Source organism: Erinaceus europaeus, chromosome 1, assembly GCF_950295315.1.
Source record: "Erinaceus europaeus chromosome 1, mEriEur2.1, whole genome shotgun sequence".
Taxonomy (NCBI): Eukaryota; Metazoa; Chordata; class Mammalia; order Eulipotyphla; family Erinaceidae; genus Erinaceus; species Erinaceus europaeus.
In genome coordinates this window covers 104,521,253-104,548,126 of record NC_080162.1, presented here as the reverse complement: position 1 = coordinate 104,548,126, position 26,874 = coordinate 104,521,253, and the positions used below count along the sequence as shown (strand labels likewise).

General features: G+C 40.2%; 1 protein-coding gene across 3 annotated transcripts in view; it reads right to left on the bottom strand.

The window, feature by feature from the left end:
• PLCE1 (phospholipase C epsilon 1) overlaps window positions 1-26,874 on the bottom strand; it is a 447,646-nt gene that overhangs the window by 296,234 nt on the left and 124,538 nt on the right. The window contains exon 1 of one of the 3 annotated variants that reach the window (XM_060192230.1): window positions 19,512-19,645. The exons of the other annotated variants lie outside the window; for them this stretch is intronic. The gene's annotated coding sequence lies outside the window, so the exon portion shown is untranslated. Of the gene's footprint in view, window positions 1-19,511; window positions 19,646-26,874 lie in introns of those variants that run through there. 3 annotated transcript variants of the gene reach the window in all.

The window sequence follows — 26,874 nt, the reverse complement described above, 5'->3', positions numbered from 1 at the left end:
GTTTATCATTAGGCCTTGTGGCCTCTGTTTCTGGTGGCCATTTTTCTTTCTTTCTTTCTTTCTTTCTTTCTTTCTTTCTTTCTTTCTTTCTTTCTTTCTTTTTTCAATTTAATAGGATAGAGAAATTGAGAAGGGAATCAGGAACATCATCACAAGCCCTTTTGTGGGCTTCCCTAGGACTTCACCCTCACTATAAACTAGCAATGATAAGGACTACCCCACTCTCCAAAGGGAGGCTGGCTCAGAAGACTAGTCCCGAAATGAGTGCAGCCTAGGATGTTCCCCAGCTGTTAACATGGACTGTGAGCTCAGACTGACAGGGACTGAGAGGTTATACAGGCTCCTGTGCTAAATGTGAATAGATATGGGCCCCAGGTTAGATCAATGGGGTAGTTAATTGTATTTATATATTTTCTTCAAGTTTGGAAGCTCCTCTCTGCCCTAATTTGGCTTTCTAGTTCTATCCTGAACTCTTACCCATCTTCTCAGATATTTTTAGTCTACCTCCATGTTAAATATCTAGCTCAAGCAAAGATACTAAAGTCATTGGTCCCTAGGAACATACCTAAAATAGATTTCTTAGCTTCTTTCCACCCAAAGTTCCCTATTCTCATCTGCTCCATTCCTACTTTTTGGTTCCTAGTTATTAAAATTTTTGTCCTACTTTATATCTTACTGCCTTTCAGACACCAAGTTGCAGATACTACTATGATTCCATCCTGACCAACCTGGCAGATGACCTCACCGATGTGTCCTGGGACCTGACCTCTCCAGAGCCCTGCCTCAATAGGGAAAGAAACAAGCTGCGTTATGGATCCACTTGCCAACTTCCATGTCCAGTGAAGAAGCAATTACAGAAGCCAGACTTTCCACCTTCTACACTCCAAAAAGAACTTTGGTCCATACTCTCAGAGGGAAAAGTGATAGAGGAAGAAAACCAGAGGAAGAAAATCCAGAAGATATAAATAAGGACAAAACAATATAAAAAATTAGGAACAGAGAAGGTGAGACTTGGGACCTATTCATAGTGGTGTTATGATTCATAGAAGATGTTTGGGAGCATTCCTGTGTCCTCAATAGTCTGCTGGAGAGTAGGGGTAGTAGCTCCTCCTTAAAGGTTTTGTAGAATTCATTTGTAAAACCATCTGGGCCTGGACATTTGTTGTTAGGGAAGTTTTTTTTAATACTATTTCACTTTCCTTGGCTGTACTTGGTCTATTCACATTTTCTAATTTCTCCTGGTTTAGTCTCAGGAAATTGTATGCTTCAAAGAATTTGTCCACCTCTTCCAGGTTCTCTAGTTTGGTGGCATATAGTTAGTCCTTCATAGAAGGCTCAATAATACTTTAGAGGTCTGCTGTGTCTGTTGTGATCTCTCCCCTTTCATTTACAATATTATTTATTTGAGTCTTCTCATTTTTTTTTTCATGAGTCTGGCTAGGAGTTTTAAATTTTGTTTACCCTTTCACAGAATCAGCTCTTAGCTTCATTATTCTTTCGTGTTTTTTTAAATGTTATTTATTTCCACTCTAACTTTGGTTATTTCACTCTGTTTGCTTTTGGGTTTTTTTTTTTTTTTTTGGTAGGCAACAATTTATTCAATTTTATTTATTTATTTTTATGGGACAGAGAGATATTGAGGGAGGAAGGGAAGAGAGAAAGAGAGACACCTATAGTACTGCTTCACTGCTATGAAACTACCCTCCCTGTAGGTGGGGACTAGGGGCTTAATCCTGGGTCTTTATAAATGGCAATGTGTGCATTCAACTGGGTGTATCATCACCTAGATCCCATTTAATCAATATTTAAAGATGAACAATTGGGCTCAGGAAGGTGATAACCCATGCTCAAAAAGTGTCAGGGTTGGAGTTTGAGCCAAGTGCAGTTTTAGTTCATTCATAACACTCTGCTGCCTCAATGAGTCCATTAATTTCATAGAATCTTCTTCCTTTCAACACAGTGACAGTGAGGACACTTACATATATGCTGACACACAACACCACATCTGCTATGCCACTCAGTACAGCCCTGGTAAAGAAAATACTTGCTCCCTTTTCTCAGCTGGACATTCAATCTACTCTGAAAAATCATGAATTATATTTTCCATGATGGAGACTCCTAAAAAAGAGAAATAATGTTCTAGAATCACCTAACAATTTTATTTCCACTACATTTATAAGAACTAAACCTCAAGGAGTAATGCAGAGTGCTCTTAAAAAAATAAAGGCGGGGGGGGGGGCGAAACCAAGATGACAACTTGGAAGCAGCGGCTGGCATGAGCTCCAGCAAGCTGATCAGCTTGTGATCTAGGATTCCATGGATAGGGTAGGATACTGGGTGATACTCAGCAAGAGGGTGAATAAGGGGTCCTAAGGGTGACACCACTCTTGGGTTAGAACATGGAGGCCAGGGGTGAAAAGAAAGGAATATCTTTTGATTATTTCTGAAGCTCCCCGCTCCCCCCACTCCAGAAACAGCCCCCAGGGGTTGGACAGTCTCTCCTAGCAGGCTCCCTGATGAGCTATTTTCTTTACCAAGATTCCTGGCTCACCAGGGGTGTCATTCTAAGCCTCTTCTTTTTGTTTTCCTTCTCTTTCTTTTTTAAGTGGCTGGAGTTCTATTTGAGTGACAAAATATCTGACCAATCAGAGCCTCAACCCTGCCTGGGAAAGACTACCTGGAGTTTTTTTTTTTTTTTTTCTCTTTTTGGATACTTCTTACAATCCAGGAGGTGACGCAGTGGCTAAGGCATTAGACTCTCAAGCATGAGGTCCTGAGTTCAATCCCCAGCAGCACATGTAGATGTCTGGTTCCTTCTCTCTCTCTCCTGTTATTTTGGCTTCGCAGGCGGGAGACAGAGACGACCAGGGACTCATGGCTGAGTGGTATGCAGTTCAATCTTTATTCACAAGCGGGGATGCAGTCCAAAAAACTAATCTCTTCTAATCATGACACAATTCTCCTGTCTTGCATCTCTCTCATACCTCCCTCCTGAGGCGGAAGAGTCAGGAACAAAGGAAATACGTCCAATAGGGGGAAGGGGGAAGGGGGAAGAAAGAAGTGTGAACCAGTGATGACTAAACCAAATGTCCCAGAGGCGGGGGGGGGGGGGGGGGGGGCGGGGAACACCAAAACAATATCTTGGAGGCAGGGGTTGCCCAGCCAACAGTGGACGTGCAAACAGAACACATAGCAAGCAACACAAGCGAACCCAATGTGATGATAAAATCAGAAGGCTTCACAAGCAGAATCCAGAAGCATACCAACACTCTCCTATCTTTCTCATTAATAAATAAATAAATTCTTAAAAAAAAAGAAATCAAAATAGTTATTAAGAATCTCCCCAACAACAAAAGTCCTGGACCAAATGGCTTCACAAATGAATTCTACAAAACTTTCAGGAAACAGTTAATATCCATACTTCTAAAGCTTTTCCACAAGATGGAAGAAACAGGAACACTGCCTTCCACCTTCTATGAAGCCAACATCACCCTGATACCAAAAGCAGATAGGGACACAACAAAAACGGAAAATTACAGACCAACATCTCTGATGAACATAGATGCCAAAATATTAAACGAGATCTTGGCCAACTGGATACAGCAACATATCAAAAAGATTGTTCATCATGACCAAGTGGGATTCATCCCAGGAATGCAAGGCTGGTTCAACATACTTAAGTCAATCAATGTCATTCACATCAATAAAAGCAAAGCCAAAAACCACATGATTATCTCAATAGATGCAGAGAAAGCCTTTGACAAAATCCAACACCCATTCATGCTCAAAACACTACAAAAAATGGGAATAGATGGGAAATTCCTCAAGATGGTGGAGTCCATATATAGCAAACCTACAGCCAACATCATACTCAATGGACAGAAGCTGAAAGCATTCCCCCTCAGATCGGGGACTAGACAGGGTTGTCCATAATCACCATTACTCTTCAACATAGCATTGGAAGTTCTTGCCATAGCAATCAGGCAAGAGAAAGAAATCAAAGGAATACAGATTGGAAGGGAAGAAGTCAAGCTCTCACTATTTGCAGATGATATGATAGTACACATAGAAAAACCTAAAGAATCCAGCAGAAAACTCCTGGAAGTTATTAGGCAATACAACAAGGTGTCAGGCTACAAAATCAATGTACAAAAATCAGTGGCATTTCTTTATGCAAACACTAAATCTGAAGAAGACATCCAGAAATCACTCCCATTCACTGTTGAAGCAAAATCAATAAAATACCTACGAATAAAACTGACCAAAGAAGTGAAAGACTTGTATACAGAAAACTATGAGTCACTATTCAAGGAAATAGAAATTAGTACCAAGAAATGGAAAGACATCCCAGGCTCATGAATTGGAAGAATTAATATCATCAGAATGAATATTTGCCCCAAAGCCATATACAAATTTAATGCAATACCCATCAAAGTTCCACCAAGCTTCTTATAGAGAATAGAACAAAAACTTAAATCATTTATTTGGAACCAGAAAACACCTAGAATTGCCGCCAAAACAATCTTGCGGAAAAGAAACAGAAATGAAAGCATCACACTCCCAGATCTCAAACTAGATTATAAAGCCATCATCATCAAAAGAGCAAAAATAGGCACACAGCCCAGTGGAACAGAATTGAAAGTCTAGAGCTAAACCCCCACACCTATGGACATCTAATCTTTGATAAGGGGGCCCAAAGTATTAAATAGAGAAAAGAAGCTCTCTTCAATAAATGGTGCTGGGAAAAATTGGTTGAAACATGCAGAAGAGTGAAACTGAACCAACATATCTTACCAGAAACAAAAATCAACTCTAAATGGATCAAGGACCTGGATGTTAGACCAGAAACTATCAAGTACCTAGAGGAAAACATTGGTGGAACACTTTCCCACCTAAACCTCAAAGATATCTTTGATGATACAAAACAATTGCAAGGAAGACTAAAGCAGAAACAAATCAATGGGACTAGATCAAATTGAAAAGCTTCTGCACATCCAAAGAAACTATCACACAAATAAAGAGACCCCTCCCAGAATGGGAGATCTTCACATGCCATACATCAGACAAGAGGCTAATCACCAAAATATACAAAGAGCTCAGCAAACTTAGCACCAAAAAAAGCAAATGACCCCATCCAAAAATGGGCAGAGGATATGAACAGAATATTCACTACAGAAGAGATCCAAAAGGCTAACAAACACATTAAAAACTGCTCCAGGTCACTGACTGTCAGAGAAATGCAAATAAAGACAACACTGAGATACCATCTCACCCCTGTGAGAATGGCATACATCAAAAAGGAAAACAGCAACAAATGCTGGAGAGGCTGTGGGGACAAAGGAACCCTTCTGCACTGCTGGTGGGAATGTAAACTGGTCCAGCCTCTGTGGAGAGCAGTCTGGAGAACTCTCAAAAGGCTAGACATGGACCTTCCACATGAAACAGTAATTCCTCTCCTGGGGATATACTCCAAGGACTCCATAACACCCAGCCAAAAAGATATGTGTACACCTATGTTCATAGCAGCACAATTCATAATAGCTAAAACCTGGAAGCAATCCAGGTGCCCAACAACAGATGAGTGGTTGAGAAAGTTGTGGTATATATATACACAATGGAATACTATGCAGCTATTAAGAACAATGAACCCACCTTCTCTGACTCATCTTGGATGGAGCTAGAAGGAATTATGTTAAGTGAGCTAAGTCAGAAAGATAACGATAAGTATGGGATGACCCCACTCATCAGCATAAGTTGAGAAAGAATAACAGAAAGGGAAACTCAAAGCAGCATTTCACTGAATTTGGAGTAGGGCACTAAGTAAAAACCCTGCGGTGAGGGTGAGGGTGCATGTTCAGCTTCACAGGGGAGGGGAGGGAGTGTGAGATGGGACAGTCTTTTGGTGGTGGGAATGGTGTTTATGTACACTCCTATTAAATTGTAGTCATATAAATCACTATTTAATTAACATGAGAGGGGAAAATTGATTGTATGTCTCAAACTTTTTAAAGCACAGACTGGGTCTTTTTAATACATAGGCTGAGTCTTTGATGTGTTGACTCTCATAAAAGCCTAGACCAGGGACAACAGAAGCAATCAGTGGCACAGCTATATACAAATAATGTCAAAGGACATAAATTATGGTGATGTTGTGTATGATACAGCAAATCCTAACAAAGGGATTTTTCAAAGTTAACCCAATTGCACAATAATGTGGTTATAGCAATAACTATCTATTGTCTTCTTAAACCCTAAGACAGTAGGAACCGCCTGCTTCCTCTATAGTCAATATTTCCCTCAGTCCTCAACCTCTAGGGTGGGGCTCACGTTCCTGCATGTTTCTCTCAATTCATACCAAATGATATTACATCTGCTGGTCCAAACCTAATCAATGCAAGGAGTACCACCTCAGCATGCTTCACTTCAGACTGTGTCCAGAGACATCAGGCATGGAATGTCAACCATTCACCCTCATTACTTGGGTGAGACCTTTCCTTTCATAGGATTCTCTAATTCCACTCCAGGAGGATCACTTCCTAACAAAGTCCCAAAACCTAGACATAGACCAGGTCTCCTAAGATAGAGCATATGTTCACATGTATCCATACAATTAGGGCAAAATATATACCCAAAAGCAAAAATACACAATAGTCTGCAGTGAGTAAGTATAAAGTTCATAACGAAATAGTCTACTTAGTCTTAGATACCCTCCTTACCTACTTCTTATTACAGTTCTCACATTCACTCCAAAGCTAACCTCATCAAAGGAAGGACTGCAAAAGCTGAATAAGGGTAAGAGACTGGCATACTTTATCAATGACTCTTTAGTCATTATCAGGCCACCCCATCAGCTGGGGCCCTAATCAGAGAGTCCTGAGATTCCCAAACAGACATGATGGGCCTAGACCTCGAATAAATTCCTCTCTCCATTGTTACCAGTCATTTCTATCAGGAACAACACAATAGACCCCTTTGTGGGCCCCCACAGGATCTTGCCCTCAACTTGGATCAACAATGGTAGAAAATGTTTCATCCTTCGATGGGAGCCTGGACAATATATTCTATGCTACACCTGAGGAAATAGGGTACTTATATTGGGGCAGCTTGAAATGTTCCTACTGATGACCACAGAACATGAACTCAGATCTACCGGGATGCTGACTCACATAGGTTCCTAAGATGAATATGGGCCCCAGATCACATCATATCTATGGGGTTTATAATTAACAATATTTATACACCTTTCCCATATTTGGAAGCTACTTTCTTCCCTGATACATCTTTCTTGTCCTTCTTCCAATGATGACATCATCTCTCAGACAATAGTTAGGATCCACCTGCATATCCGTTTTCAGGAACAGGCAAAGCAAACAAACAAACAACAACAACAACAAAAAACCCACTAGTATAGCCACAGGCCCTTTGGAATGAAACTAAAGTATGCCTACTAGCTATCTACAAAATGGAGGACCCCCCAACTCTTCATCTGCACTACTCCAGCCTTTAGGTCCATGATTGTTCAACAATTTGTATGTTAACTATCTTTTCAGCCACCAGGTTCCAGATGCTAGCATGACACTGACCATACTTCCCTGGACAGACAACCCCACCAATGTGTCCTGGATCTCTGATTCCCCAGAGCCCCACCCTACTAGGGAAAGAGATAGGCAGGCTGGGAGTATGGATTGACCTGCCAATGCCCATGTTCAGCAGGGAAGCAATTACAGAAGCCAGACCTCCTACCTTCTGCATCCCATAATGACCTTGGGTCCATACTCCCAGAGGGATAAAGAATACTAAAGCTATCCTGGGGTATGGGGGTGGGATACAGAGATCCGGTGGTGGGAATTTTGTATACCCCTGTTGTCCTATGGCTTTGTTAATGTTTACTTTTTATAAATAAAAAATAAAAAAATTAAAGGCTGGATATTCTAGAGACAATCACTAAAACTTCAATAAATAATTGGAGTATATAAGTGGAGGGATCTGGCAGAGATAAAATAAAAAGCTCAAGAGACATATCACTCAAATGTAATATTGGATTAGATCCCAAAAGTCAAATATTAAAAGCCATTTTGTGGACAATCAGGATAATTTGAAAATAAGATTGTAATTAAATAATAATTTGGAATTACTATTTATTTGTTTGCTATTATAATGCTAAAGGGGATAGTGACAGTCTTGTAAATCATCTTCCTCCAATCATATGATTTAAAAATAAAGCCTTTATCTGTATGAAAGACATAATTAAGTAATTATCAATTAAATAAGTCTGAGATTACCGTAAATATTCCAGCAGAAGTATGAAAATACTCCTAGGAAAAGAATTATTATAGTTCTAGAAAAACTTTTTTGTATTGTTGTTGTGGATATTATTATTGTGTTTGTTATTGATGTTATTGTTGTTGGATAGGACAGAGAGAAATGGAGAGAGGAGGGGAAGACAGAGAGGGGAAGAGAAAGATAGATGTTGGGCTAGCATCACAAGAGAAAGAGAGAGAGAGATGATTCAGGGACTAAGCTCGTGGCACAAGGCAATGCAATCCCTTTACTGATCAGAGAGCCAAGGCTTTTTAAAGGACAGACCCAGAAGTGGCAAGTTGGAAATAGAAATGGCTAGGAAAGGGGCGGAGAAAGGCTGGGAAAGGTAGGAACTCCTTAGCCACTACCCTGGAGGCAGGGAGGGTCTTGAGGGTAGAAAGAAGATAGATCAAAGGAATGGAATGAGTGGGGATCTTACAGGCAAAACAATGATTATGTAGATAGGCCATATTATCAGGAATGCAGAGTGCTTTGTGTCGGGACATCTCCCCCTTTCTTTATCTCATGGCCATAGTATCAGGAATGTGGGGTGCTTTGTGAGGCAGGTTGTCTGATAAGAGGAGGCAAACCTTTGGGGTTACTCCTGTCCCTTCTTGCTCAACCTCTCGGTAGAGAGACTGACAGGATAGAAGCACTCCTCAGGTCAAGCCTGGCCAAGCTCAACCACATCCTCACAATTTCCTGACATCTCCCCCTTTCTTATATCTAATGGCCATATTTAAATGGGTCAATGTCTGTGAAAGACTCCATTTCTGACAGAGGAATAGCAGTGTAGGGATGAACAGAAACCTTCTGGGCAGAAACCTAAATGATGTTGTGCAGACATTTTAAAAGAACTGGAATAAGATAGGGAGTGAGCAATAAGTAAGAGTAGCAGGGTCAGCATGCGGCTGAGGGGAGGCCTGGTGGTCTGAGAGGGTGGGGGCTGGTGGGCTGAGGGGCAGGGCTTGATGGTGAAGGGTTTGGCCTGCAGGTGTGGGGCTTGGCCTGCAGGGCCTGGCAGGCAAAGGGCATGGTCTGCCAGGCAAGGGGCTTGGCCTGGTGGTGAGGGACTTGGCATGCAGGTGAAGGGCTTGGCTGCAGGTCCTGGCAGGACCTGCTTCACTTCTTGTGAAATGACACCCTGCAGGTGGGGAACCGGGGGCTTGAACCAGGATCCTTACTTAGGTCCTTGCGATTTGTGTCACATGCGCTTCACCTGATGTGCCACCACCCAGCCCCTCTAGAAAAACTTTTACAGTTTTTTTTTTTTTTGTATTTTTAGAAGCTATTTGGAGAACAGCATTAAATCTATATATGGCTTTGCATAGGGTGGTCATTCTGAAGATGCTAATTCTTCCAATTCAGGCCTTCTTTTTTCCCCCTGGATAGTTTTGGCCTCTTGCCATACTAAGTATCTGTACACATACCCAGAACTATACCCAAAGCTTTGTTTCAAAGGAAAAACTTCAAAAGGATAACTCAGCAACTGGGAGAAAATATTTTCATATCACACATCTGATAAGTGGTTGCTACCAAACATCTGTAAAGAACAAATACAGGTTAACAAAAAGAAAAGGGACAATAACCAAAATGTGGAAGCATGTTAAATGCCTATCAAAACATGACTAGAAAAAAGGGAATACTCAATGGAGTATTATGTCCCTTGGGACAAAATGGATAGAACTATAAGTGATTATGGTTAGTGAAGTCAGGAAGGAAGGAAGTGAAAGACAGCAACTGGAAGGTTTCACTCATGTGGAATATAGAGAACTGAAACACATAAACTTTCAGATACAAAACAAAAAACCAGCACTATGAGAACAAACAAACAAAACCTGTCTCTAAGACCTTGGGAAAACTATGGTGGTGGTTATCCTTGGGGTGGTAGAGGCAAAGAACTTTGGTAGTGGGAGAAGTAGAAAGCTAATCCCCTACTATCTATCTTAAAGTCTTTTAAGTCACTATTAAATCATTAATAAGGGGTCTGACTGGTGGTACACCTGGTTGGTGATATGTTATAATGTACAAGGAGCCCTGTCAAGCCTTTTATCAAGGTCCTGACTTGCAGGGGGGAAGCTTCACGACTGGTCAAACAGCGCTGCAAGGTCTCTCTCTCTCCCTCTCCCTCTCCCTTTCCAATCCCCCCTTTCACACTCAATTTCTCTGTCTGTATCCAATAAAAAATAAAGTATTTTTAAGAGAGAAGTGAGATTAAAAAAATATTTTAATTATTTTATTTTAATCAGAAAGAAAGAAAGAGGGAGAAGGAGAGGAAGGGAGGTATAGAGAAAGACATAAAGAGAGAGATCAGAGCACTGCTTAGCTCTGGCTTATGCTGGTGCTGGAAATTGAAACTGGGACTTCAGAGCCTCAGGCATGAAAGTTTTTAGCAGAACCATCATGCTGTCTCTCCAGCCTACACTGATTTCTTTAAAAAAATCACTAACAAAAATTGTAAAATCTGATATGTTTTACCACTAAATGTTGCACTTTTTTATAAATCAAATGATTACTTCTCTTACCACTTCTGCAAAAGAAACCTTAGGAGCAGCAGAGATGAGAGTTTCACATTTGGACAAGGAGTTAATTCAAATTCAGATCTGCCTTGCAGCCTGAGAAGACCTCTAATCAGCCTGTTTTAATGACATGAAAGCTGAGTCATGAGCAAGGCCCACCTTCCTGGGGTTTCCCTCTGTACCTGAGACCAGTGCAGTCAGCATCTCTAAGCCTCAACCAGTGACATTTCCTCATCTCATGACAGGTGCTTGCATATTCAAAGTTGTTAAACTTCTCACAGGCCCCAATTGTGAAAAGTTGCTTTTTAGGATATACTTTTCTACCCCAATAACTTCCTCAAAACTTTCCTAAGAGCTACTCACTATGAAAGTTTTAATTATACTTTCTCTAAGCTTATCCTCCTGGTCAGATCAGAGTTAAGACCAACCAGGAGTTCCCATAATGCTTCTCAGTCCTCCATTTAGGCTTGTCCCGAAAAAGCAGAGGATCTTGTCTGCAGAGACTACTTGGCAACGTCTGGAGGGGACTTCTGTTTATTGCACCGTATGTGTGTTAGGAGGCTACTGACATCTAGTGAGCAGAGGCCAGGAATGGCTCTATGCATCTGACAGACTACAGTAAATAATTATCCAGTTCTAAAATGTTCCCAAGTAGCAAGGTTGAGAAAAACTGCTCTACGATAATTATTTACTTATTTATCTTTCTCTTCATGTCTGTCTCATTCATGTACAATGCTCCACATTCTAGGTACTCTCAAATGCACCTTAATGATGGGTTGAGAGGAATCCCAGCTCCCACCTAATCAACTCCCTGTACTGGTCTTTGCAGCTTGCTTAGCACAAATTCTAATTTGACTCTGGCCAGGTCCCCTATTCTAATCTAGCCTATTCACTGAAGGTGAATAGGGTGATAAGACTCAGGATTACTTACAGCAAATAAAGAATGGCCCACTGGGTGAGCTGGACTAGGCAAAGTCAAGATCATGAGAAAGGGAAGGAGGCCTGAGTCAACTGGGAGCAGAGCCAGATCAGGAAAATTGGGCAGCTGGGCTGTGCATACGGATCTCAAAAGTTGATTAGTTCTCAAATCCTCCACATGTCTTTTATTTAATTAATAGACACTGTGTGTCCATTTCCAAGGCTGCAGGAATCTTTTCCCCATTAGTGAAGAAGCACTGTGAGATGAATACATTTTCAAGTCACTGATCATCTGTTTCTTGTGATTCTGCTACTGAGTTCACATAAATAATTATAAGCTTATTTTTATATGGTCCTAAGGGGCTGGGTAATTCTCAGCAATGTCAAGAATGAAATACTTATGAAGGCTTTCAAGACCATGATGCAACATGGTTCGGGAATTCAAGATCACTGCTATCTAAAACATATTTTCTTATTTTATTCATATTCATGTTTTACATATACATTATAATTTATCTTCAAATAATTAGCGTGGAGATCTGGAGTCAGGCAGTTTTATCAGATAATGGAAGTTTAGGGACTTGCTGGATTTTTGAAGCAAAATTAGTTGTTTTTACTAACAGCCCTACAATTTCACCCTTGAATTCCTTTCAAACTCTTGGATGAATGCCAACCCGTTGCCATGATTTATCCACATCCAGTCTGTCAGTTAGGTTTAGAACATTCTGTTCACCTACTGCTATTTTATTACTTGATGTTTTAAGAGTAAAATTCATTTCTGTAAATTATTCTGAAAAGATTACAGCAAATAATTTATTACACCTGCTGACTCTTTTTGAGTTATCTAAAGTAGTTTTCTAAACATCTGCATAGATTCTACTGGGCCTTTGGCTGTTGCTTCACTCTACTTCAAAAGGTCCTTTGTTGTTTTACTTTATATCTGTTCCTTATAGGTTTTTCCTTAAATTATTTGTGGACTAGCTTTAGTGGATGTCTCTGTTTTCCTGAATTAATGTTCTATTTATCCCAAAGACGTCTCTTTTGTATGGATACATCTTTGCAATCAGTTGCATCTGTAAACAGTGATTACTGTCCCAACCTCCAAAGCAATGAGAATCAAAAGAGGTATAGCACATAGAAAATTTTCCCCAACATCTGTCAGAAAGTAAATGTTTCATGAAAAAATGCTCCAAGTCTTTGATTGTCAGAGAAATGCAAATAAAGACAACAGTGAGATACCACTTCACTCCTGTGAGAATGTCATACATCAGAAAAGGTAACAGCAGCAAATGCTGGAGAGGGTGTGGGGTCAAAGGAACCCTCCTACACTGCTGGTGGGAATGTCAATTGGTCCAACCTCTGTGGAGAACAGTCTGGAGAACTCTCATAAGGCTAGAAACGGACCTACTCTATGATCTTGCAGCCTCTCCTGGGGATATATCCTAAGGAACCCAACACACCGATCCAAAAAGATCTGTGTACACATATGTTCTTAGCAGCATAATTTGTAATAGCCAAAACCTAGAAGCAACCCAGGTGTCCAACAACAGATGAGTGGCTGAGCAAGTTGTGGTCTATATACACAATGGAATACTACTCAGCTATAAAAAATGGTGACTTCACCGTTTTCAGCCCATCTTGGATGGATCTTGAAAAATTCATGTTAAGTGAAATAAGTCAGAAACAGAAGGATGAATATAGGATGATCTCACTCTCAGGCAGAAGTTGAAAAACAAGATCAGAATAGGAAACACAAGTAGAACCTGAACTGAAATTGGTGTATTGCATCAAAGTAAAAGACTCTGAGGTGGGGTGGGGGGGGGAGAATACAGGTCCAAGGATGACAGAGGACCTCGTGGGGGTTCTATTGTTATATGGAAAACTGAGAAATGTTATGCATGTACAAACTATTGTATTTACTGTTGAATGTAAAACATTAATTCCCCAATAAATTAAAAAATGAAAGAAAGTAAATGTTTAAAAAATAGCTATTTATTTAAAAAATCATTTTTGGAGGGCCAGGTGGTAGCACAGCGGTCTAAGTGCACATGGCATGAGGCACCACATAAAGAGTTTTTAATTTAATTTTTTGCAAGCTGGGTTCTCATCCATGTGTGAATTTACCACTCTGAATGACATTTTCATTCACATAACTAAACAAGAAGAGACAGAAAAAGGAGATACACCACAGCACCAGAATCTCCTGTGCCATCATGCCATTTCATATATTGCTAGGGCTTGAAACTAGGTCTAGTATACAGCAAGGCATGCACTCTACCCGGTGAGCTCACTCTCTGGCATGACAATTTTTTCACAATTACTGTTTACGTTTTTCTCAGTTCTCCTGTTTTGTATACATTATCTTGTTCTTCTGGTCTCACACCAGACCATTAATCTTAAACTTATTAGGGTCATTAAATTATAATGGTCACACACATATAATGCCTGTACCATCTATGGTGCTTCTCTTCATTTCCTTCTGTAAAATCATTAACACAGGAAATGATCATTTGTTCTAATTCATCCCAGGGAGGTATTCTGTGAATCTACAATTGAGTAAACACCCTCATTATTACTAATTGGCCAGATTTTTTTAATACTGCCCGTCTTATTTCAGTTTCAATCTCATTACCATTGTCAGGTGGCTCATTGCCCCTTTCTGTGGTTATATTTTCATTAACTGCTAGATATTTCCATTCACTGAGTTTTTTCTGATACTATTTGTACAGTGAGGCTCCTTGAATCTCTCTACTACTCCAATAGTCTATTTAATGACTGATTTATTTTTTTCTCCTTATAAAACAAAGAGAAGTTGAGAGAGTAAAATGACTGATTTCTTACTATCTTTTGGCAGCTGCTTCATGATAGCCTTAGATTTCTGATAAATACAATGGACCCACTTTTGTTCTCACTGGGATCCTTAACCTGTTTCCTGGGTGCTTTGTACTATAGTCCTGAATTTACAAAATGCACATGACAGTGACAACCATGCAAGATTCTAAGCCTAAGTGTCTTTCTCAGCCTCTCACATTAATCTTCAGAACCCTCCTCTTCTTGCTCCAGGTACTGGAATTGGAGAGATTTGGGTGTGTTACCACATGCATGTGCACAGGATAACTTATATCCTGTTGACTCTCTCTCTCTCTCTTCCCATTTCCACCAGATGTTTACTCAATCAATGCTAGTGTACTTCCTTTGACAACTGTTGTTAAGATGGAATCACTGCTCTGAAATGCTCTAAGACTTCCCTTGTGTCCTGCACCCATCCAGGTCTGCATAGGTTGCCATAGTTCTTTCTTCATGGATATAATTTACTGACCCCATTGGATTCCTAAACTGGACTAACTCTAACATGGAAAATCACAAGACATATTCAGTCTTTGGCAAAAACTCCTTTTTTTTTTTCATTATGCAGCATACACACACCCATTGTGTCTCTGTCTCATTCCATCTTGCACTTGAGAATGTAAGAAATTATTACTATTTTACATCTAAGCAGTTTGAATTCAACTGGCCCCTTAGGCCCAAGCATGTGAGAGAGTGAAATGAAAGTTAAATAAAACATAATAGAAGCTGTATTTATTCTTTTGTTCTTCTTGCAGCAAACACTCTTCTGGGAAGTGTCAGAAATGAGTAGCAGGGACAAGTGTTTATATTTTACAGCAAACTATCATCTTCAGGATTGGGAAGCACAATGTATTAGAAGCTCTGTGAATGGAGCCAGGCTAGACTGTTAGAACTGCTCTGTCTGCCACTGAACAGCAAACTCCTGAGGGCAAGAGTTGTACTTTATCTCTCCTGGGCACTCCTCATAGCCTGGTTAATTGCACTGAATATTTAATACAACCGAACGTGAATTGGAAGTGATCCACCCATTCACCAAGCACCCAACACTGATGCAATACAACACAGTCCTTCCTTTTTCTTCCTTGTCCATCCCTCTGCTGGTTACCCCTTTCCTTCCTGGGAATACCTACTGTAACTAAAGCTTCTTAAGGTTGAAAACATGCCTAACCAATTCACCGCTGTTATCGCGGGGACTGGCAGTAAGTGGGACTACGGCTCCCAGCAAATTCTTATTGAATTAATAAATCAATGAGCTGTTAGCTCTGTGGAGAACACTATGCCCAGTACCAAAGTGTTAGCTGAATTCATGTGTGTCAAGGAGATTCATGTGGATCACTTGTTGTAGAACAGAGCAGATGTAGTAATACTTAAGGAGAAACAGAGGTGAAAGTGAGCAGAGAGAGGGTCTCTCTCTCTCTCTCTCTCTCTCTCTCTTTCTCCCCTTGATTAGGAGAATATCTTTAAATTGACTAACTAGAAAAAGAGATTTCTAGTAGTGCTGTGCCCACTGAAACTGATGTCATCAATACAGGCTGAAATGCAGGACAGAACTAACAGTAGATCCACTGAAAAGTGATACCATTAATTCAGGGCTCACACCATAAGTTATACCTCCCCTGCACCACTACTTCTTTCTCTCTACAGATTCTAATTTTAGACATAGGATTTATTTACTGCCACAGTTTTCTCTCAGTGGGTTGCAATGTGTATTAATGCCAGCAGAAGCCATTCTGAAATCTGGAGAAAGTGAAAAACAGAGACAGAAAGAAAAGACCTTCAATTTAAACAGGTGTCATTCAAAAAATGTAATCCTGACAGGTGGTATCACTGAGAAACTCGAGATACATGTTCGGGGGACCAGCTCCAGTCTTCTATTAGTAAAATCAGAATTTAAGGCAAATTTTTAATAAATTTTGCAGGCACTGTATATGGATCCTAGAATTTGAGAAGCACAGTCCCCCCCCCCCCATACACACACATGCCCATTTTATGGGTGGTGTGCTAGTGGTTTACACTACTGTTGTTGACACCTAGATACAATCTCTCAGCTCCTCACACTAGGCATCTGCAAGACACTCTCCACCAACCTAGGGCACTGCCTAGATGAGAACTTGCTTGGAATCCATGAAGGAGGTTTTCATTATTTACCTTCTAGTACTGTTTGAGTTGTTTTTAAGGCACCAGCAGGATTTACCATTTCAACAGAAATCAAAGCAACACATAAATCAGTGGAACCTCTATCAAGAGCACATTAAGAAGAAAAGGCTAACTTGTGGCAACTGTTTCTGGATGCTTCCAGAAATTGTTCCTTAACTGTTTACCTGGACAATTTCTCTTCTCTACAAAATGATAGGTGAGGAGGAAGAAAATAGGAGGAGGCAAAGTAATTCATTAACAAAACTGTATTTTGTTTGGTCTTCTAAAATTACTAGTGGACTAACAATAACCTCTAAGAAGATATCAATTTGGGGGCTGGGTGGTGGCACACCTGGTTGAGCACACACTACAATGCATAGGGTCCCAGATTTGAGCCCCTGTTTCCCACCTGCAGGGGGAAAGCTTTGCAAGTGGTAAAGCAGGGCTGCGGTGTCTCTTTGTCTCTTTCTCTCTCTCTATCACCACCTTCCCTCTCAATTTCTGGCTGTCTTTATCCAATAAATAAATAAAGATAATAATAAAAATTTTAAAAAAGAAGTATAAGTCTCTAAAAATAAAGGCTACTTTGTTTAAAAAGATATCAATTTGACAAATGAGTGAAGTTAGGATAACATAAGGGTTTACCAACACCACAATTTACAGTACTATAATTAAAAAAATTTTAATTATAAAAAGGAAACACTGACGAAAACCATAGGATAAGAGGGGTACAACTCCACACAGTTCCCACCACCAAAACTGCATATCCCATCCCCTCCTCTGATAGCTTTCCTATTTAAATTTTTTTTATTATTTATTTTCCCTTTTGTTACCCTTGTTTTATTGTTATTGTAGTTATTATTGTTGTTGTTGATGTTGTCGTTGTTGGATAGGACAGAGAGAAATGGAGAGAGGAGGGGAACAGAGGAGGGAGATAAAGATAGACACCTGCAGACCTGCTTCACTGCCTATGAAGCAATTTCCCTGCAGGTAGGGAGCCGGGGCTCGAACCAGGATCCTTACACCGTCCTTGCGCTTCACGCCATGTGTGCTTAACCCACTGCGTTGACACCCAGCTTTCCTAGTCTTCATCCATCCGGGAGTATGGAATCGGGGAGTTAGTTATGGGTAACATCTGGAATAATAGTTTGCCTAGACTTCAATAACTGAAAGTGAATGGGCACAGCACAGTTAAAGAGTTTACAAGTTTTAACTCTTGGGGTGATTTTTTTCCCTTAAGTTTATAGTTGTTCTCATACTTTTTCAAACTAAGCTTCAAGCCTGCCTTATTATCTATCAGCCATCAAACTGAAAGAAATAACAGTCGGTAGAATGCCAGATTAAAGTTATATACAACACAAGCAACTCTATTACCTGTTTGTTTTCAAAGGAAAAATAAAGTGTTGAGTGAACCAAAAGGACTCATCAAATAAAAACCAAATAAATAAATAAATAAATAAATAAACAAATAAATAAATAACTGGGTGCATAGATCTCACAAAACCAAAGTTGTAAGGTTGGATGAGCCAAAATTTTAAGGAAATGATTTTGTTCTCAGTAAATAAGAGAAATCAGGAGTCCCTGCATCTGTGTCTGTCACAACAGCCAGGGGTATTCACTCCTACCCAGACACCTCACACTATCACTGTCATGAGATGTGTGAAATGTTTCCCCTCTTCAGTTGGACCATTCTCAGACCAGATTACTTTAGCCAAGTGAAAATATGAGCAGGAGTTAAAAAACTGCCACATTTTCTCATGCTATTTTCTTAAGGTTCTTATCATATCCTGAGCTTATAAAAGGAACAGACACGTGAAAATTTTAATCTTAATATTCATAAAACATCTTATGCTCGGGAAAATGGTTACAGAAATTTGTAGATAGAACTATGTAAGCCACTTCAAGAGTAGCTTTCATAGCTTGAATTCCTTAAATATAGTACTTTACAATGAAGTTAGCCAAATACAGAGAAACAAAACAGTTTTCAAGTTTTATTCTGGGTTATTTTTAGCTACAACCCCCCCCCCCAAAATAACCAAAACACCAGAATTTAGAATTGTGTTGAGTTGTGAGGCAGAAAACTACTTTTCCAATCATCTCCACCTGAGCTAATCTTACCAAAGGTTTCATTTGCTTTTAATGTTTGTGAATAAATAGTTTAACCACACAGCTAAGTGGCATTATCTTTTCCACAAATAGAAACAATTAGGTTGAAAATTTTAATTACCAAAGTGTATTTGAAACATCAAAAACATCAAAAACAGGAATGCAATCAAAATCTGCACTGAGCATGCAAGTGTAGCTTTTTCCTCTAAAAAAATTAGTTTTGCGTGAGGACATTTTTACCATTTCCATATCACAAAAACCAAAAGAAAAAGAAATTAAGTACGTAGAATGAAGATCAGTTTATTTAAAAACTAGTATTCTGAAGAATATCATGAATCATAAATCTGTATTAAACTAGATGTTGGTACACAACAGAGACCATCACAAAAGGAAGGAAAACAAACAACTAACAAACCCTCAGAATTTCCTTCAAAATGCTGGAGATTAAGAAAAAAAAAAAGTAATTTCAAGGAAAGAAAAAAGCTGCATCTCCAAAGGCAAGTATTTTGGGTTAGAATATTTCAGAAAAGTTTCTTAACTAAGAAAGAAACTACCTTGATCCTCTCTGAAATGTCTCAGAGGAACTGGGTCTTGGATAACACTGACTAGCTGTTTAAGGAGCAGTCCCCAGGATTCCATGCATGAAGAAATTCAAGGGACTTCTTGGACAACGAGAGCCCTTACCTGATCTTCTTTGAGCCTTTGGTATCCACAGCCATCCTTTAATAAGGTAAACTTGGGTACCGGGGAGAGAGAGAAGAGTCATCCATCCCCCAAGGCAGGCTGGGAGCGTGCATAGCCACAGCTAACAGCCTGCTTCGCTCTCCTGAGGCTTTCTGCCTAAGAGGCTGCACAGAATCCAAGCCCAGTGCCAAATCTTAATCCCTTAGCAGAATCTCACATGGAACTGCCTCACCTCTTCCATTCCCAAAAAGCCTCTTCCTGCTGCACTTCCTTCTGAAACCATTAATCACCACTACAATCCACAGAGTAAAGCCCAATCTCAAATCATACTGAAAAATCCTGCAACATGCGGGGTGATGAGTGTTTACATTAGCTGAAATGAAATGACGTAATGTCCAGAATTAGGGGAGGGCCCTGGTCCAGAGTCAGGGCATCATAAGAATTGCAGTGAGATACAGCTTTTCTCTTGATAGATGGGAGAAAAAGAGATTCTTAGGTTTTATTACTGTGGCATCTGTACACTTAGGTTATTTAGACTTATTCTCATCGAGAGTATCATGATTTCCAAGTAGAATTTCACAGATTCTCATTTACCTAGACCTAGTCTCATTTACCTAGTCTAGTAGTGGGGGAAATGGTAGCAAGTGAAGCTCAAGGTGTATTTGTAAGTAAAGAACCTGGTACCAAGGGGGTATTATTAATGGAAAGTGCTGGTCCAAGAATGTGGATGCCTGCAGGACACAAGATCCCATCCAGTGTATGACTGCCTCCAGAGCAATCTCCATTCACCACCCATACAAAGTGCTCTTATAAGTCAGAGTCTGGTTTTTTTTTTCTTTTTTCTTTTCTTTTCTTTTCTTTTCTTTTCTTTTCTTTTCTTTTCTTTTCTTTTCTTTTCTTTTCTTTTCTCTTCTCTCCTCTCCTCTCCTCTCCTCTCCTCTCCTCTCCTCTCCTCTCCTCTCCTCTCCTCTCCTTTCCTTTCCTTTTCTATAACTTTGAATGAACATGAAAGCCCAGGGCTTCCCTACACAGTTTCTGTGAGTGGCTATTATTGATTACTTCAGTTTCTCATGGTCATTGATTGGGATGTGATCAGAAGACCAGCAGGCCATGCTATGATTTGCTAAGGGGACTGGAGAAGAGAGATGGTTTGTCAGTAGCACTTTTTTAGGAGAAAGACCAGCATGGGTTCACAACCATAAGAGGTTAGTTTGAGACTGGTATGGATGACAGACGTAAATTGTTCTTTTGGATGCGTTCTTAATGATAAAATGAAAATGTAGAAAGCATTTCCTACACAGCAGTCACTGTGCTTAGTAATTTATATGCATATCTCACTGAAGCCTTACAGCAGCCTTAAGAGTTAGATGCTATTATTGTTCCTATTGTACAATGAAACCAAAGCTCAGAGACAATAAACAATGACAGGCTGGTAAGTAGAGGCACTAGGTTGCTGGCACCAGTCTACGGCTCCCACCATTTGCCAACTGTACAACTACATTTCCCTAAACACACCTTGTTCTCTCCAAAGTTTCACTACACAAGTCTGTGAAGCATGCATTTGGACTTTCCCAAGTGAATATACCAAGTCTCTTCTAAATAATCATGTTACTGTTGTATATGTGTGTGTGTGTGGGGGGTAATGATTTGCAAGACGTCTATTGTCACATGAATATGCTTTCCTTTTCTTTTTCTGTCTATAGGATTATTGCTGGGGTTCAGTACCCACACTACAAATCCACTGCTTCAGGTGGCCATTTTTCCCCATTTTATTAGATAGGATACAGAGAAATTGAGAGAGTAGAGAGAGATAGAGATGGAAAGAGAAAGATAGACACCTGCAGACCTGCTTTGCTTCTCGTGAAGCCTAGCCCCTGCAGGTGGGGAGCGGGGGCTGAAACCTGGATTCTTGTGCTTCATACTATGTGCACTTATTTGGGTGTGCCGCTGCCTGCTCCCTGTATGTTTTCTATTTCTGCATAATAGGTATCTGCACACTGTACCCACTACCAACTGATGTCTTTCTCCAACATCCTCTTGCACAGGCCAAATATTGGTTGTTGCTCAACAAGAGCATAAGAGTTTTTGGTCTGCTTTCAAGAGCCCTGGAGGAAAGATAAAATCTTCAAATTTAGAAACACGAATCAAATTCCCCATATTAAGAGTTCTGGCCTGATGTAGTTCTGCCATGAATGGTGACCTTAGTCAATCCACTTCCCTCTCTAGATCTCAGTAAAATTAGGCAGTTGAATTTAGATTGGCTCTAGAGTTTTTTTTTCCAGCAAGTAGTTTTTGTAACATATATTGAAGAGAAGGTTCAGTGAGTTATTACTTAAAAAAAAAAAAGCAAACAGAATTTCATCCAATATCCTCTTATTCTTATGTGAGTGTACAATAAGCACTGTGCATGTGACATTTCATGGATATTCTCATTTGTCCCTACAAATCCCCTTGAGAGGCAGTGTTATTATGCCTGCTGCATAGATGCATAAATAGAGGCTGAGGGAATGAATGCTCTGTGTAGATCTAGTCACATAGCTGAAAAAGATGATCAGGAGGCAAAGAGCCAGGATCAAGAGATTCCTCTATACTTCCCACTTTTCCAACAATATCCTTATGCTCAGAGAAACCTCAAAATATCTCTTTGGGAACTTTTTTTTTTTTCACATCCTGTACACTGCACTTCAGTAAATTTATGAATTGAACACTGCTCCATAAGGGACTCTGAAGACAGTACAGACATGTGGCTAGCTATCCAAAGACTACCCATCTAGTGGGGAAAATAGAGATAGAAGAAGGCTTTTCTGTCACTTACTGAGATGGAGCACAGTATTACAACAGTGGTACCAAGAATGAGGAGAGCTTAGGCAAGTGAGAAATTACTTCAAAACCATTCAGATTACTGCTAATATCCTCAGTGATGATAAATATCCATCCTAAGTGGGTGGATATAATTTTGGCTCACAGTCAGGTCCATCAGAGCCAAGTCTGGGGAACAAAGTAGGTCATCAAGCTGGGCAATACCATTTTTGGTCACAAGCTAGGTGTGGCTATAAAATACTGAGGATTTTCCTGTGTGGCCCAGGCTCACTCTGAAAGCAGTTCCTGGAGGGCCATTCCAAGAATGTTTTGAGCAATGATACCATCCCCAGATTAAAAGCTGAGCCACTCAAAAGCGACCACAAAAGATAGGTTTCCCCAGCAGAGCACTAGACCACACCAGAGGCAACAACCTATAGAATCATTGGCTATGAGTGAGTTCCCTATCAGCAGGCCTGGGCTTGCTTGAGTTAGCTTGCTTGAGGTGATGCTTCCAGCATCAGGCACAACACTTGGCACAGGAGGAAGCTCAGTATTTATTGACTGAGCAAGAATTGTTCTTTTTGGGGCTAGAGGCTGGTACATCTGGCTAAGAACACAAGCTACCATGCACAAGGACCTAGGTTCAAGGCCCTGGGCCCCCCACCTGCAGAGGGAAAGCTTTGTGAGTGGTGAAGCAGGGCTGCAGGTGTCTCTCTCCTTCTCTCTCCACTCCCTTCTCGATTTCTCTGTCTCTACCCAGATAAATAAAATCTTTTTTAAAAAGTTATTAGGAAATATTTCTTTAAAGAAAAAGAAGTACTCTTTTTGAATAGACATGTTTGGAATTGTTTGTTTTTTAAAATGGTCTTGTTTCTGGGTACACTTAAACATCCTCATAAAGACTTGTGGACACACAGCCAGCTAAGTCCAATGGCCAAATCAAGGCTTTACTTCCCCAACCTGGTTATCCGGTACCAGGTCCCAGGTAGTCAGTTTTGTCATGAGTGGTTGAGTCAAGACTGTCTGATGCCTGCCTCTACTTATGGCTGTTCTTGCAATTGATGTGAACAGTGAACAGAAGGCATTAGAGGTATTGTGTAAGTCTTGTGGTCAAATGGGTCAATTTTCTCCTTGTTTAGTGGCAGCTCTACAAGTCTGGCTGATCTCCTAAGAGATCTTACTCTGGTCTAACTTGAGCCGCCCCAAGTCCCGTTCTCCAGCAATAGCATCTATACACATTCCAGATGATGGGCTAACACCTCTGAGACGTCATGCGTTCAAACTACTGAAATCCACAGAACTATCTGGAATTCAGAATAGATAGCTGGATAGAAGGAAGCCAGAGTAGGGGCCGGGTGGTGGCACACGTGGTTGAGTACACAAGTTACAGTGCATGAGGACCCAGGTTTGAGCCCCCAGTCCCCATATGCAGGGGGAAGGCTTCATGAGTGGTGAAGCAGTGCTGCAGGTGTCTGTCTCTCTCCCTCTCTATCACCCCCTTCCCTCTCTATTTCTGACTTTCTCTATCCAAAGAATAAATAAAGATAATAAACAATTTTTTAAAAAAAATTTAAATTAAAAAAATTAAACAGAGAAGTTTCTGTAATCATCTGTGGTGATCAATGATCTCTTTTTCTTCCTTGTTTCTATTCATGGATTACTTTATGTTTGGTGTGCTGATTATCCACATAAATATGCTAATCTGAGATGAAGATGTCTCTACCACTACAACTTGCAGGGGGCCAAGGGAGTTCTTAGAGTCTAATGTGAACCCCTAAGTCTGTCTATCCATCACTAGTGAAGGAAGAAGTGGTCTCTTACTGGCAGTAAGACTTTGTTAAGTGACTTAACCATTTAACTACTTGATCACTTTTAACTAAAGATCATAATCATATCCCAACACAAAGACTTTTGAATGAACAAATAGAGCTAGAGTACTCTAAAGAGTGCCAAATCCAGTGGAGGTCCTTACTGCATATTGCTGTGAATAAGGAAGAAGCCAGAGGATGTGTGTGACAAATAGTGAGAAGGAGAATTCATACATTTCTGCAGCTATTCCCCATATCATTCTGACCAAATGATTTCTGTCCCATTTAACAACACAAAAGGATTTGGTGTGGTTCCTACATGAAGGCACATAAAATCAAATAACAACATCCAGTTCTAAGAGAATACCAAGACCCGAGATGTCTGAGAGAAGCCATAATCTCTAACCACTGCATTTAGCTCTGGGCTTCTTGGCAAATTCAACATGCAAGAAACACCAAGGAAGGATATTACAGATACTGGCCAAACAGAAAAAAAAAAAAAAATCTAAGGGATCAAGCTGAAAGACAAACTTTTTCCTGGCTTCAGATTTCAAGAGGAATTTATAAGCTGGGGTATATGGACATCGGGGAACATAAAGGACAATGCTTTATTGAGACTTACAATCTTTTCCCAGGGACCTAACTTCTAAGACCCCTTTACAAATGCTAAGGCTCCCATTAAACTACAGCTAGAGGGAGGTGTTTATAGTTTCACAGAATGTCAGAACTGGAAGGGACTGTAGTCCATGCCCCCTGGTTGAGAACTGAAGGGACAGTTGGCTGAAGACTCAGACTGAGAGTTTTCAACACAAATCTAGTCCATCCCCTAACCCCAACCCTGCCAACTTTTGTTCTCTTCCTCATTTCTTCCTCCAACAAAAAGAAGCTCCTTTCAGTACCTCTCCCTGTGGGAAATAGCCAAGCTGCAGAAGCTTCCTTCACACTGTGGGAATCCCTTTTCTTTAAGTTTGGTTAAAAATAAATTTAGAAAAGTTTAAGTTTTCAAAGTCCTGGTTGGAGAGCTTCCAGGTGCCATTAGGAATCTGTACACAAAGCAACTCTCATCTCTGAGCTGCTGGCTGCATCTGATACTTGTTAAATGCATTTTTAAGGTTTTTTTTTTTAAAAAAATAATTTTTTGGTATTATCTTTATTTATTTGATAGAGGCAGCCAGAAACTGAGAGGGAAGGGGGTGATAAGAGAGGGAGAGAGACAGAGAGACAGCTGAAACACTGCTTCACCACTTTGCTCCTGCAGGTGGGGACTAGGAGCTTGGACCCGGGCCCTCAATCACTGTTTCACGTGCGCTCAACCAGGTGCACAATCAGCCAGCCCCTTAAAATGCACTTCTTACTGTGAGTTCCAGTTTTAAAAGATTGTATGCTTTAGCAGTCTCTATTTCTTTTAAGTGATTAACAAAATTACAAAATAATGGGTACAATTCCACACTGAACTCTCTGTCCCCATTCTTTCCATTGGAAACTTGCAATGGTTCTCCCAAGGTCACAGATATGAGTCGACTATTATTTCTATATCTGTCTGCCCGTCTGCCTATCTATCTATCTATCTATCTATCTATCTATCTATCTATATTTGCCTATTTTTTCTATTGTATTTATTAGTGATTTAATATTGATTTACAAAATTACATGTAGACAGGGGTATAATTCCATACTATTCCCATCACCAGAGTTCCAAATCCCCAGTCCCTCTATTGTAAGCTATAGCAGTTTTCCTAAGGTTTCAGATATGGGTTAAGTATTCTTTTTACAACTATCTATCATATTTGTATATAATTCCACCCCCTTTTTATTTTATTTTATTTTTTTATTTACAAAAAGGAAACATGACTAAACCATAGGAATAATAGGTGTACAATTTCACACAATTCCCACCACCAGAACTCTGTATCCCATCCCCTCCCCTGATAGCTCCCCCCCTTTTTTAACAAGCTTTGTGAGCTTTTCTTTTAATTTTTATTTTAATTATTTTAATTTTATTTTTGAGAGAGAAAGACACAGAGAGAAACACCAGAGTACTGCTCAGCTCTGGTTTATGGTGGTGTGGGGGCTTAGGAGCCTCAGGCATGAGAGTCTCTTTGCATAACCATTATGCTATCTACCCCTGCTTATCCCCCCCCCCTTTTTTTAAAGGTCCTGTCTTCTCTTCCTTTGCAAGCTATACATAACCCTATTAATACATCCAAATGTCCCACTCTCTTTTCTCTTCTCTCTGGGTCCTGACGGAGTTGAAGTTAAGAGCCCTCTTATCTGTTTCCTCTCTCTCTCTCTCTCTCTCTCTCTCTATATATATATATATATATATATATATATATATATATATATTTTCCCTTTTGTCGGCCTTGTTGTTTTTTATTGCTGTTGTAGTTATTGTTGTTGTTATTGATGTCACTGTTATATAGGACAGAGAGAAATGGAGAGAAGAGGGGAAGACAGAGGGGGAGAGAAAGACAGACACCTGAAGACCTGTTTCACCACCTGTGAAGCAACTCCCCTGTAGGCAGGGAGCTGGGGGCTCGAACCAGGATCCTTATGCAAGCACTTTGTGCCATGTGGGCTTAACCTGCTGTGCGACTGCCTGACTCCCTATCCTTTTCTTCTTGGGAGTATGGATCAAAATTCTTTTTGGGGTGCAGAAGGTAGGAGTTCTGGCTTCTGTAATTGCTTCTCCATTGGACATGTTGCCTCTTATTTTTTTCCTACGGTCATGCCTCCTCTTCCATTTTAAGTCA